The sequence below is a fragment of the Symphalangus syndactylus genome, chromosome X (assembly GCF_028878055.3).
Source record: "Symphalangus syndactylus isolate Jambi chromosome X, NHGRI_mSymSyn1-v2.1_pri, whole genome shotgun sequence".
Lineage (NCBI taxonomy): Eukaryota > Metazoa > Chordata > Mammalia > Primates > Hylobatidae > Symphalangus > Symphalangus syndactylus.
Genome location: NC_072447.2, coordinates 136,699,784 through 136,712,924, shown reverse-complemented (window position 1 = coordinate 136,712,924; position 13,141 = coordinate 136,699,784). Strand labels below are relative to the sequence as shown.

The 13,141-nt window shown below is 38.1% G+C and overlaps 1 protein-coding gene across 1 annotated transcript in view; it reads left to right on the top strand.

Moving 5' to 3' along the window:
* Positions 1–13,141, top strand: part of GPC3 (glypican 3) — a 468,130-nt gene that overhangs the window by 250,909 nt on the left and 204,080 nt on the right.

The following is a 13,141-nucleotide window of genomic DNA, read 5'->3' as shown; positions in this document are numbered from 1 at the left end:
CCCTGTACATACATACCTGTGATAAAGCTTATTATAAATTAGGCACACTAAGAGAGTAATGACAATAACTAATGATGATAAATAGAACAACTCCACCCTTCCCTACTGAAGTTCCTGCTAGTCTTTGCATTCAGAAATTGCTGTGTCTCTGAACAAGTTTATTCAGCATGTATGGTTGTAGTCCTCTGCTTCTATTTGCCCAACCTTTGCCACTAATAACCAGGAGAATCAATCATATCCCCTAGATGTTCGGATAGATTGATTCACAGCCAAGCAGACCAAGTTGAACACACAAGTTTTGTAACTACTCACAGTGGTCTTCAGAGAAGACTCATGAATAAAGGGCAGTGTGATATATCTGGATTCCCTATGGGGATTTTTAGCATTCATCTTCTTTTGCTCGGATTTAGTGCTGAACTCCCTGGGAGTAGAGGGAAGACTCAAGCTGTGTTTATGGCTCCTTTGTTTTCGAGTGTGAATTGTGCAGTATAATGCTAAATTGCTTTTGCTGGGTACCACTGTTAAATGATGATTAAATTTAGGTTGGGTATAAAAATGAATAGATGTCTATTACAAATCTTTGGGATAATTTAATGATATCTCCTTGTTTTAGATATTTTCCTTTTATTGGGTCCTTAAATTTACTTGTCTGTTCTTATCTATCCTGCCTACTAAGAGTCTTTCCTCTTTTATAATGAATTACAACTACCTTTCTGATTCTTGGGATTATCAGTTATCACTGTATCTTTGATGGAAGGAAAGGGAGAAAGCAATGACAGTAGGAGTGAAGGGAGTTTAACAGGAGTACAAGGAAGATGAAAGGTGAATCAGAGGCCTGGTGCAATGGCTCACGCCCGTGATCTCAGCACTTTGGGAGGCTGAGGTGGGAGGATCCCTTGAGCCCAGGAGTTTGAGACCAGTGGCAACATAGGAGACCTTGTCTCTACAAATAACAACAACAAAAAATAGCTGGTGTTCTGGTGCATGCCTGTGGTCCCAGCTACTTGGGAGCCTGAGGTGGGAGGATTGCTTGAGCCTGGGAGATTGAGACTGCAGTGAACCGTGATCACGCCACTGTACTCCAGCCTGGGCAACAGAGTGAGACCCTGTCTGAAAAAAACAAAGTGAATTAGATAATTTTGAAAATGATTTTTTTCCAGACATATGTCTTCTGCGGTATTTACTTAATATAATCATTGCCCCACTCATACTGCCACAATACAAATGTCACAAATTCTAGATTTTAAAAATATAGAAAAACATTATGTCTCAACTATGATATATTTGCCATTTTCTTAAATCAAACAGCAGTTTTAGTATGTGAGACTACTATTCTCTCTTCATCCCCTAGTATACCTCATCTTACACATAATAGGTATTTAATTTTTCTCTTAAATCAAGAAATCAAACTAAAGGGGTGTGGAGTTCATCCTTGGGAGAGTGAGGAGCCATTGAGACCATATGGAATGTGGATCTCCACGTACAAAATCAGAAGTGTAAGAAGGAGTGCTCTTTTATTTATGTTTTTGCCCTTCTTTTTTTGTTTGTTTGCTAATAGACTTTCTTTTTTACAGTGCTTTCAGGTTTATAGCAAAATTGAGCAGAAATTACAGAGCGTTCGTTTATACCTCTTACCTCCTTCACACACACACCCTCCCTCACTAGCAACATCCCTCACCAGAATAGTACATTTGTTACAATGGATGGACCTACATTGATACATCATTATCACCCAAAGCCTGTCATTTACATTAGGTTTCATTCTTGGTGTGGTACATTCTTTGGGTTTTGACAAATGTATAATGGCATATATCCACCATTCTAGTATCATGCAGAATTGGTTCACTGTTATAAAAATGTTCTGTGCTTCACCAGTTCATCCCTCCCTCTCCACTAACCTCTCATAACCACCGACCTTTTTACTGTCTCTATGCTTTTGCCTTTTCCAGAATATCACATAATTGGAATTATACTATTTTCACATTAGCTTCTTTCACTTAGTAATATGCTTTTAAGTTTACTCCATGTCTTTTCGTGGCTAGATAATTCATCTCTTTTTATTGTTGAATAATATTTCTTTGTCTGGAGCGTCTTTTACTTTTATATTAATTTAATTTCAAGTCCAAATCATTATTCCTATTGCATTAGTGGTAAATTATACCTCATTACTTCTTTTTAAAAACAGCTTTATTGAGATATAATTCATATAGAATACAATTCATCAATTCAACTATTTTAAATGTACAATTCATTGGTTTTTAGTATATTCATGGAGCTGTGCAACCATTACCATAATCAATATTAGAAGATTTGTATCACCCCAAAAGGAACTCAGTACCAGTTAGCTATTACTCCCCTATTACTCCCCATCTTCCCTGTCCCCCGTACCTGGCAAAAACTAATCTGGCTTTCTGTTTCTATAGATTAGTCTGTTCTGAACATTTTACATAAATGGAATCATAAAATATATGGCCTTTTGCATATGCCTCTTTCAGTTAGCATGTTTTCAAGGTTCAGTCACATTGTAGCATGGATCACTACATTACTTCTTATGGATGAATAATATTCCATTGTATGTATATACCACATTTTGTTTGTCTATTATCAGTTCATGGACATTTGGGTTTCTTCCACTTCTTGGTTATTATGAATAGTGTTGCTATGAACATTTGTGCACAGATCTTTGTGTGGATGTGTTTCATCTCTCTTGGGAATATATCTAGCAGTAGAATCGTGGGTCATATGGTAACTCTATATTTACCTTTTTGAAGAACTGCCAAACTGTTTTCCAGTGAAGCTGAGCCATTTTACTTTCCTACCAACAATGTGAGGGTTCCAATTTCTCCACATCCACACCAACAATTGTTATTATCTACCTTTTTCTATTACAGCCATCGTAGTGGATTTTAAGTAGTATCTCATTGTGGTTTTAATTTGAATTTCTCTTGTGATTAATGATGTTGAGTGATTTTCATGTGCTTATTGGCCAGATCTTTTTTGGTAAAATGTCTATTGAAATCTTAAATTTTAAGCTGGGCTATTTGTCATTTCACTGTTCAATTGTAAGGATTATTTACATATTCTGGATACTAGACCCTTATCACATACATGATCTACTTTTTTTTTTTTTTTTTTTTGAAACAGGGTCTCACTCTGTCATGCAGGCTAGAATGCAGTGGTGTGATCACATCTCACTGCAGCCTTAAACTCCTGGGCTCAAGCAATCCTCCCACCTCAGTCTCCCAAGTAGCTGGGACTACAGGCATGCACCACCACACCAGGCTAATTTTTGTATTTTTTGTAGAGACGAGGTTTCACCATGTTGCACAGGCTGGTCTTGAACTCATGGGCTCAAGCGATCCACCCCCCTCAGCCTCCCAAAGTGTTGGGATTACAGGCGTGAGCCACTGCCCCCAGCCTGTAATTATTTTCTCCTATATTCTGGGATGTCTTTTCACTTTCCTGATAATGTCTTTTTAACTCAAAAATTATGATTTTGATGAAGTTCAATTTATATATTTCTTTATGTGTCATATCTAAGAAATCACTGCCTAATCCAAAGGCATGAAGATTTATACCTATGATTTCTTCTAAGAATTTTATAGAATCAGCCCTTAAATATAGGTCTATGATTCATTTGAGCTAATTTTTGTGTATGGTATGATGTAGTGGCACAACTTCATTCTTCTGTATGTGGATATCCTTTTGTCCCAAGTTCCATTTGTTGAAAAGACTGTTCTTTCCCCCATGAATTGTCTTGGCACTATCATCAAAATTCAATTGATCATAAATGTATGTAGGTTTTTTTTTGACTCTCAATTCTATTTTATTGATCCCTATGTCTATCATTATGCCAGTGCCACACTGCTTTGAATACTTTGTAGCAAGTTTTGAAAATGGGAAGTGTGAGTTCTCCAACTTTGCTCTTCTTTTCAAGATTGTTTTGGCTATTTGGGGCCCCCTGCAATTCCATATGAATTTTATGAGCAACTTGTCAATTTATGCAAAGAAGTCAGCTGAGATTTTGATAGCAATTGTGTTAAATCTGTAGATAATTTAGGAGGTATTGCCATCTTGACATTAAGTCTTCTAATATATTAATGTCTTTTCACTTATTTAGATCTTTAATTTCTTTCAATGATATTTTGTAGTTTTCAGTATAAAAGCCTTGCACTTCTTTTACTAAATTTATTCCTAAATATTATCATCTTCAAGTTATTGTAAATGGAATTGTTTTCTTAATTTCATTTTGGGTTATTTATTACTAGAGTACATACATTGATTTTTGCATACTGATCTTGTACCCACTAGCATTGCTGAACTTGTTTATTAGTTTTAAGTGTGTGTGTGTGTGTGTGTGTGTGTGTGTGTGTGTGTGTGTGTGTGTGTGTAAGTGAGTGAGAGAGAGAGATTGTCAGTCTTTGGTGTTTTCTATACACAAGATAACATTATCTGCAAATACAGATGCATATACAGTTTCATTTCTACCTCTCTGACCTGTATGCCTTTTCTTTCTTTTTCCTTCCTTCCCTTCTTTCTTCCTTCCTTCCTTCTCTTTTTTCTTCTTTCCTTTTCCTTTCCTCATTGCTCTGGCTTGAACCTCCAGTACAACGTCAAATAGAACTAGCAACAATGGATATCCCTGTCTTTTTCCTGATGTTAGGTGAAAAGCCTCCGTCTTTTCCCATTAAGTATAGTATTAGCTGTGACTTTTTTATAAATTCTTTTTCAAGTTGAGGAAGTTCCTTTGTATTCCCAGTTTGTTGATTGTTTTTATTATCATCAAAGCATGTTGGATTTTATTAAATTCCTCTTTAGAAACTGATGAGATAATCATGGGAATGTATCCTTTATTCTATTAATATGATATATTACGTTGATTACCAGATGTTAAACCAACCTTGCATTTCTGGGATAAATCTTGCCTGGTCATGGTATATGATGCTGTTTATATTTTGCTGGATTCAATTTGCTAGGATTTTGTTGAAGATTTTTATATCTGTCCTTATGAGAAATATTGGTCTATAGTTTGCTTGTGATTTTTGTCTGCTTTTGGTATCAGGGTAATACTGGCTTCATAGAATGACTTGGGATGTATTCCTTCCTCTTCTAAAGATCTTCTATTTGGAAGAGTTTCAGAAGGATCAGTATTAACTGTTCTTTAAATGTTTTGTAGAATTTGCCAGTAAGGCCATCTGATCCTATGCTTTTTTTTGTGGAAAGTTTTAAAAGTATTAATTCAAACTCTTTGTTATAGGATTATTCTAATTTTTTATTTCTTCCTGAGTCAGTTTCAATAGTTTTTAAAAATCATTTTGGAATTTGTACGTTTCATATCTGCTATCTAATTTGTTGGCATACAGTTTTTTTAAGTATGCTCTTATAATTCTTTTTATGTATATAAGGCCAGTAGTAATGTCCCCCCTCTTTCATTCCTGATTATAGTAATTTGAGTATTTTCTCTTTTTTTTTGTTGGTCAGTCTAGCTAAAGGTTTATCAAAACTGTTGATCTATTCATAGAACCAACTTTTGATTTTGTCAATTTTTCTCTATTGTTTTTCTATTCTAGATTTCACTGATTTTCACTCTAATTTGTTATTTCCTTCCTACTGCTTGATTTATGTTTAATGTGCTCTTCTTTCTAGTGTCTTCAGGCAACAATTTAGATTTTTTAAAATTTTTATTTCAATAGCTTTTGGGGTGCAAGTAGTTTTTCGTTACATGGATGAAATATATAGTGGTGAATCCTGAGATTTTAGTCCATGAGTCACCAGAGTAGTGTATATTGTACCTAATGTGTAGTTTTCTTTTTTATCTCTGGCTCCCCTTTCACCCTCCTCCTTTTGAGTCTCTAAAGTCCATTATATCACTCTGCATGCCTTTGTATATACTCATAGCTTAGCTCCCACTCATAAGTGAGAACATACAGTTTTTGGTTTTCTACTCCTTTGTTACTTCACTTAGAATAATGGCCTCCAGCTCCATCCGAGTTGCTGCAAAAGATATTATTTCATTCTTTTCAGTGGCTGAGTAGTATACTCAGGTTCAGACCAACCTGGGCAACATGGTCAAACTCTGTCTCTACAAAAATACAAAAATTAGCCAGGTGTGGTGGCGTGCACCTGTGGTCCCAGCTATTTACGAGGCTGAGGTGGGAGTATCACTTGAGGCTGGGGGGTCGAGGCTGCAGTGAGCCGATTGTGCCACTGCACTGCAGCCTGGGTGACAGAGTGAGATCCTGTCTCAAAAAAAAAAAAAAAAAAAAAAAGGAAGAAAGACATGTGAACTCTTGATACCAAGGATCTGTAGTGGATTGCCTCCAAAGAACTGAGCTAGAGGCCCAAGCAAGGGGAAAGCTGCACAGGGAATGGAGGAATCCAATTACTTCAGATGCCAATTTGGGTGATTTAGATCCTCTACAGATCTCTTTCTCTTGAACTGTGTATTTGTTTTTCTTTTTCTTTTTGGCCAGAAATTAGGAGGTGGTAAGATGAGTGAAGCCATCTGTACATCTGCCCTAATCTCTCCATCATTTTGCTTGACTAGACTCATCATAAGGATGATTAAAGGTTTCTCAGCACTTGAGAATTGGTTATTTTTTTACCTCACCTTTGCCTTTTAAAGAAGAGTTAGTTATCATTTACTTTCCCATCCAATTCTTCAGTTTCCTTAGTCAATTAATTCCATGCCTACCCTATTTGTTTAAGGTTTGGGGCAGCCCAGATGAACTAACCTAGACCTCTGATTTTTCTCAGGTTATAAATGCTCTGTGTTCCCTCATCCATTCTCCCAACTTTGATTTCCACCTATTACTCTGGCTTTGTCAGTAAGTGGCTTAAGATTCAAGTTCCCTTTTTGCTACTTTCATGAGCCTGCCAATCAGACTCTGTGTGGATGCTGCTTTCTTTTTTCCCAGATTTTGTGATTGGGTCCCTGGTCTCATGTTTTATAGATCCTTATCTGGGTCTCTGAACCTTGCATCCTGATTGTACAGGCCATCAGTCTTCCCAGGATCTAAATTACCTACCTGTTTCTCCTTTATTTCCTTCACACACTTCTCTTAATACAGCATCTAGACTTCCCAGCTTAAATATTAGCCGGAAACCCTATCTCACATCCACCACAGCCAACTATCCTGGATCCTGGCCTTGGATTTGAAAGTGACAGCAAAAGAGGAAGAACAAAATACTCATTGAATGCAACTTGTAAGGCAATACATAGTTTTCAAGAAGCAGAAAGTGAAGACATCTATTGGGGGAGCTCTACTCTGCAGAATGAAAGAGGCTATTGGATAAAAAAGGAAACAAATCTATCAGCCCAGCAACTAGGAAGGCTTAACATAGACAGGGCAAGGCCGGGCGCGGTGGCTCAAGCCTGTAATCCTAGCACTTTGGGAGGCCGAGGTGGGCGGATCACGAGGTCAGGAGTTTGAGACCATCCTGGCCAACATACTGGAACCCTGTCTCTACTAAAAATACAAAAAAATTTAACAGGGCGTGGTGGCGGGCGCCTGTAGTCCCAGCTACTCGGTAGGCTGAGGCAGGAGAATGGCATGAACCCGGGAGGCGGAGCTTGCAGTGAGCCGAGATGGTGCCACTGCACTCCAACCTGGGGGACAGAGCCAGACTCTGTCTCAAAAAAAAAAAAACATAGACAGGGCAGACATCTACTTGTTTTATCTTTTCAAGGCAGAATAGGGAGGTTTAGTTGGTTGGGTGTAGTAGACAAACCAGCAAAGTAGAAAAGTGAGGGTTAGAAATATGGCAAAGTAAGCAAGTGAGATATGGCTGCCTTTTGTGAAGACAAGAAAAACAGATACTAAGTGGGTACTTTTGTAGCATCTACAAGTTCTATGATCAAAGAAAAAAAAATCTGTAAATACTTCATGAAGTTTGCTTTTGTACTGTATGGCTAATTTAAAAATCAACTTACAAGGGAAAGCGAAATGCTTAAGTCTAGAAATATAGATAAATAGTCCAAAGTCGCCCATGCACACATGTCCAAGAAAGGCCATATGACCTGGAAATTTTTTTTGGATTAGCCCCATGGCATTTATGTAAACCAGGGTTCTTCTCTGTTAGAGGTGCCACGGGAGGTATCCTCTGAAATTACAAGCTTCCCTTAATGGTCTGTTCTTCAAAACATCCTAGAGAAATACTGTCCTTGGGTTAGGACCTTTGTTTCTGTTATCAAAATTTTCTCCTCATCTCTGATCCTGTAAAGTATCCTCACTTATCCTTGTCTCTCCTTCCTCTTACCTAAAGTTTGTGGTTTTTAAAAAATCATTTCTTCTTTACTTTCCATTTAGAGGTAGAGAACGACATTTGGAATGGCCCTCAAATATCTAGTTTTGTTTCCTCATTTTGAAGACAAGAAAACTGAGGCATATGATTTGAGGCAAAGGAATTGCCAAAGATCAACCTGTTAATGTCAAACCAGGACTAAAACATGGCTTCTGACAATAACACCAGTATTCTTTCTGCCATACCTTCCTTTTTTTAAAATATGACATTGTATGCTTCTAAGGCTTATTTTTAGAATTATTGTATCTTCTGCTACCTAAAAATATTCAAATTAGCATCTAAGATGCTTCTTGATTCTCTCTGCTTTTTGATTGTAGGATTCCTAGAAATCACAATAGATGCAACATTAGTATGGATTTCAATGCACAGACTATTATGAGCATTTTTATGTGAAAAAGAGAAATAAAATAGGCAGAAGATGAAATTTCTTGCCAAGATATTTTCGGATCTGTGTTTTTACAAGTTACCTGAGAAATTCTTTATGAGGAAGGAATCAAATATAAATACGCAATTGAGACCAGGAGAACCTCTGAAATACGGCTCACTATAGAAATAGTGAATAAAAACTGTCAGTCTTGTTTCTCCCAGCTTTGACTGTTGCACAAGTCTAAGCAAATCAATATAAAAGTGTTTCTCAAAATGTGCTTCAGTTATAGCCAATTAAAGGTCAACATATATAATTTACATGAAATGGATGGGCAGGAACAAAAGGTATCTGTTGGGCCATGAGGAATGATTCTATTTGATTTGCAGATGAGTACTATAAAGGTCATTGAAAATGTGAGATGCAAATCATTGTTTTTTTAATAAAGCATTTTTTCTAGGTTTGGTCCCTCAGCCTGTTTTATTTTGTTGTTTGCATGCATGCCACAGTCATTAGTACAATTGAATTATAGAATGACCTACACTATTAGACTGTTAGACTGCTTGATTGAAATTATCTTTATAATGGAAATCAGAGAACACTTTAACCTTGTTAGAGCACCACTGTACCGTTGATTAATATATAAAGCAAGTCATAAATTTCACAGTGAGCTATTTATTTCCAGACAATCTTGTGAAAGCAGTTTGGTCTATATTACAGAAACTTTCTTTATATCTTTGTCAGGCTGACATTAATGATTCTGATTATTTCTAGGACTTTCACAGTATCAGTGTTAATTAAACTAATGCTTAAAAATATGTGTAGAAAAGAACCTTTGAATGTTACATTTAAATGTTCGACAATGTGTATGAAGATTCTTTTGTTACCTGGTTAATTTTAGAGAACTGACTTCATTTGATAAGGTTTCTCCCCAGTAGCAAATGCTTAGCTAAGCAGCAGTAGCCAATATTGCCAAGGTCACAGCTTCATCTATATACCCAATACGTATTCGTTGAGTACTTTTGATATGTTCTTCACTAGATATGTAATACAGATAGAGAGATGAAAAAGCCAGCACCTGCCCTCAAGAGAGTTCATAGTCTAGTGAGAGTCACAGAAACAGAGATCAGCCTATGCCCAGGCATTATGATCGCACAGATTAAGGGAGTATTATTTAACCCAGCCTGGGTAGGACAGGGAACTTGTCCTAGAGGAATTCCCCCTGAATGAAAACTCTTCTAACCACTGAAGGGGTGGGGTGAGGGAAGGGTCTGTGAGAAATAGATGACTGCTGGGAAGGAACAAAGGAAACTTAGGGCTTGGGTGGAGACTGAGGAATAATGGAGGGAATAGGGTCCTTTTTACTCCAGTCCAGAACTCATTTGATGGCTCAGATACATCTTCTGAGCAGTACCAAACCACCCAAATCCTGAGACCTAACATTGACCCTGGGAGCAAGGATGCTGTTATACTGCCTTCCCTGAAGCCCCACTAAAGATGGCTCTGGCAGCAAGAGGGTAACATGGTGGCTAGAGAAGTCAGGCCTCCCACACTGGACCAGCCACCTGCATATATGGGAGGTTTGGACACGGGAGCTTATAAGTCTGGGAGGCCCTGGACTAGTTCCAGAAAAGAAAACAAAAGGTTTAGGAGTGAAAAAACTGGTCCTGTTTCTAAAGAAACTGTTTTCTATAAAAGTGTACCTTTGCTTTTAGACTATTAGGGGGACGTAGAACTAATTAAGAGACCTGAACATCATCAATATTTTTCTACTTAACTTTTATGAGTAGTGAATTTTAAAAAAGCCTTTGTGAAGTCACTGGTGGAAAAGCTAATGCATAGCTTTTCAGCATATTGCCCTTCAAGACTCAGGTTATATTTAATCATAAATTGCATACAAATAGCTAATTGCTAGCTTCTGCAGTAAAATGTATTTGTTGTCTCAAATTGGATTCATAGCCACAAAAGTCAAGCCATAGCCAATCTTTGTAGAGAACATTGCTAAAGGGGATACTAAGCCAAATGACCTGCATGGATACAGTGCTGAGAGGCCACTAGGCCGGATTGGTGGACTTTAAGTTAGCGGGAATAGAGTTGGATAAACATATTGAGTAGGGGGTGTTCTAAATCAACACTTTGTGACAGCACAGATTCATATGATGACTTCTGGTTCATATTTGAGAATTATATATCCTAGAAGGTAACTCTGTTTCCTATCTAAATTCTCCTCCTTCATCTTCTCCTTCTTTCCTTCACTCCTTCTTTCCTTCCCTCCTCCTCCTTTCTCCTTCTCCTTCTCATTCTTCTTCAAGAAAAATGCACTGGTAAGAGCAGATTGCAATGTCCTTTTAAGGGAAAACCTGCTACAGGGTGTTTTGTCTCCAGAGGCCGATCTTTAGCTGATCCGAGAAATGAAGCCAAAAGGGTCTTCATTGACACATAGGCCACTGGCATGGGTGTGTAGCTGTTTGCATGTGGGGAGAACTGAAGCCAGCCTTGCACTTTTCCCTTGCCTTTAAGATAGGTTGCAGGACTCAAAGTGGAAACTCAATAAAACTTTCAGAAGCAAATAAATGGAACCTAGAAGGCTTGTTTCCTTGGGCATGGGGAGGCACCATATGTCAGTTTCACGTTTTTAATCAAAAGGCCAAGGCTTCATCTAGATTGTAGTAATAAGTATTTGCTTTCCAGAGATTTTCATTGAAATGACAAATGCCTTTCCTTTAACTATTTCTCATGCTGTTTCCCCTGATCAGAGACAAATTCAGAACAAAAAAAATGCCTTTCAGAATTTTCTATAATTTCCTTTATGATGTGCTATCATTATCTAACCTATTTATGAGGAAGTAGTTATAACATTTGGTTGCCTAGGAAACATTGGAACCCAGGCTGTGGCCACAGTGGTGCTACTTGCAAGATCCTTAGAGATTATTTAGTCCAATCCCATTCTTTTACCAGTGAAGAAACAGATAACCAGATGGGGAGATGCATGTAGGGGAGAACAGGGATCTGGAAATAACCATGGCAAAGGAGTCAAAAGGAAGAATATGAAGTATGTTAAAAGTTGCCACATATCACTTTTTTTTTTTTTTTTTTTTTTGAGATGGTGTTTCGTTCTTGTTGCCCAGGCTGGAGTGCAATGGCGTGATCTCGGCTCACTGCAACCTCTACCTCCCGGGTTCAAGTGATTCTCCTGCCTCAGCCTCACGAGTAGCTGGGATTACAGACACCTGCCACCATGCCAGGCTAATTTTTTAATATATTTTTAGTAGAGACGGGGTTTCACCATGTTGGCCAGGCTGGTTTCGAACTCCTGACCTCAAGTGATCCACCCACCTCAGCCTCCCGAAGTGCTAGGATTACAGGCGTGAGCCACCGCACACAGCCCACATATCACTTTTTAAAATTTTAGAAGATGGTATGAGAAGGTTGGCATGTCTTAAAGATGGGGGAAAAGGGAACTGCAGCTTATTAAGTGCCTTTCACGTACCACGCTTTGTGCTAGACACTTCATATATATTCATTCATTTAACCCTCACCACAAACACATAAAATGGAACTTCTTATTTCCCTCATTTTGCAGATGAGGAAACTGAGGCTTAGAGGAGTGAAATATTGCCTTTCCCTTATTGCCTTTCCCTTTGAGAAGAAGCAGGAGACCTGGAAACAGAAACTCAAGTCAAGCATCTTACTTCCTGGCCCATGTTGCTGAGTCTGTAACCTAGGAGCAAATACAAGGAACATACAGGTGTCAGTCATGAAGTCAATATGCAGAGAGGAGCAAATCAGAAAGTAGGAAATCTAGGTGTGGAGGGAGTTTCCTGATAGGAAGAGCACATGGGTGCTCCAGCTTTTGCAGTGGCCAGTGTGGCCACTCAGTTTGTTTGTTTTTTGTTTGTTTTTGTTTTGTTTTGTTTTGTTTGGAGAAATGAGAGCCAACAGAAAGATTTGTGAACCTGGAAGCAAGTGGGAAGAAGGGGAGAAGGAATATTTGAGCACATGGGATTAAGAGTAGGAAGGTGGAGTGATAAGAGAGTGACTGCCTGCTGGGAGGGACCCCATGAGAAGAGGTTGAGAGAGTTGGTACATCGGGCAGATGAGTGATTAGGCAAGTGAATAATTAGGGGACAGCAAAAAGACTCCAGGGAATTCCTAACAGGCTGGTTTGCTCTTTAGACATTTGTACAAGGAGTATTTTTACAGAGTGATCGAGACAACTGAATGCTAACTTCATGTAGTCATTGCTACTTCCTGTGTCTTTATTATCATTATTTGCTTTTTCAGTGTTTATGATGACTCATTAATCTGGATTCCCTGTCTTACAGTTGGTATTTGAGACAATGTCTAAGGCAGCCCTACCCAGCAGCCTTTTGCAGAGGAGTTGTAACCTGAATGCTAGGTTTTTTTGTTACCCAGCTGCCAATGTTTGAATCAAAATAATCCATTTCTGATTCATGTATGTTATTAGCTCTG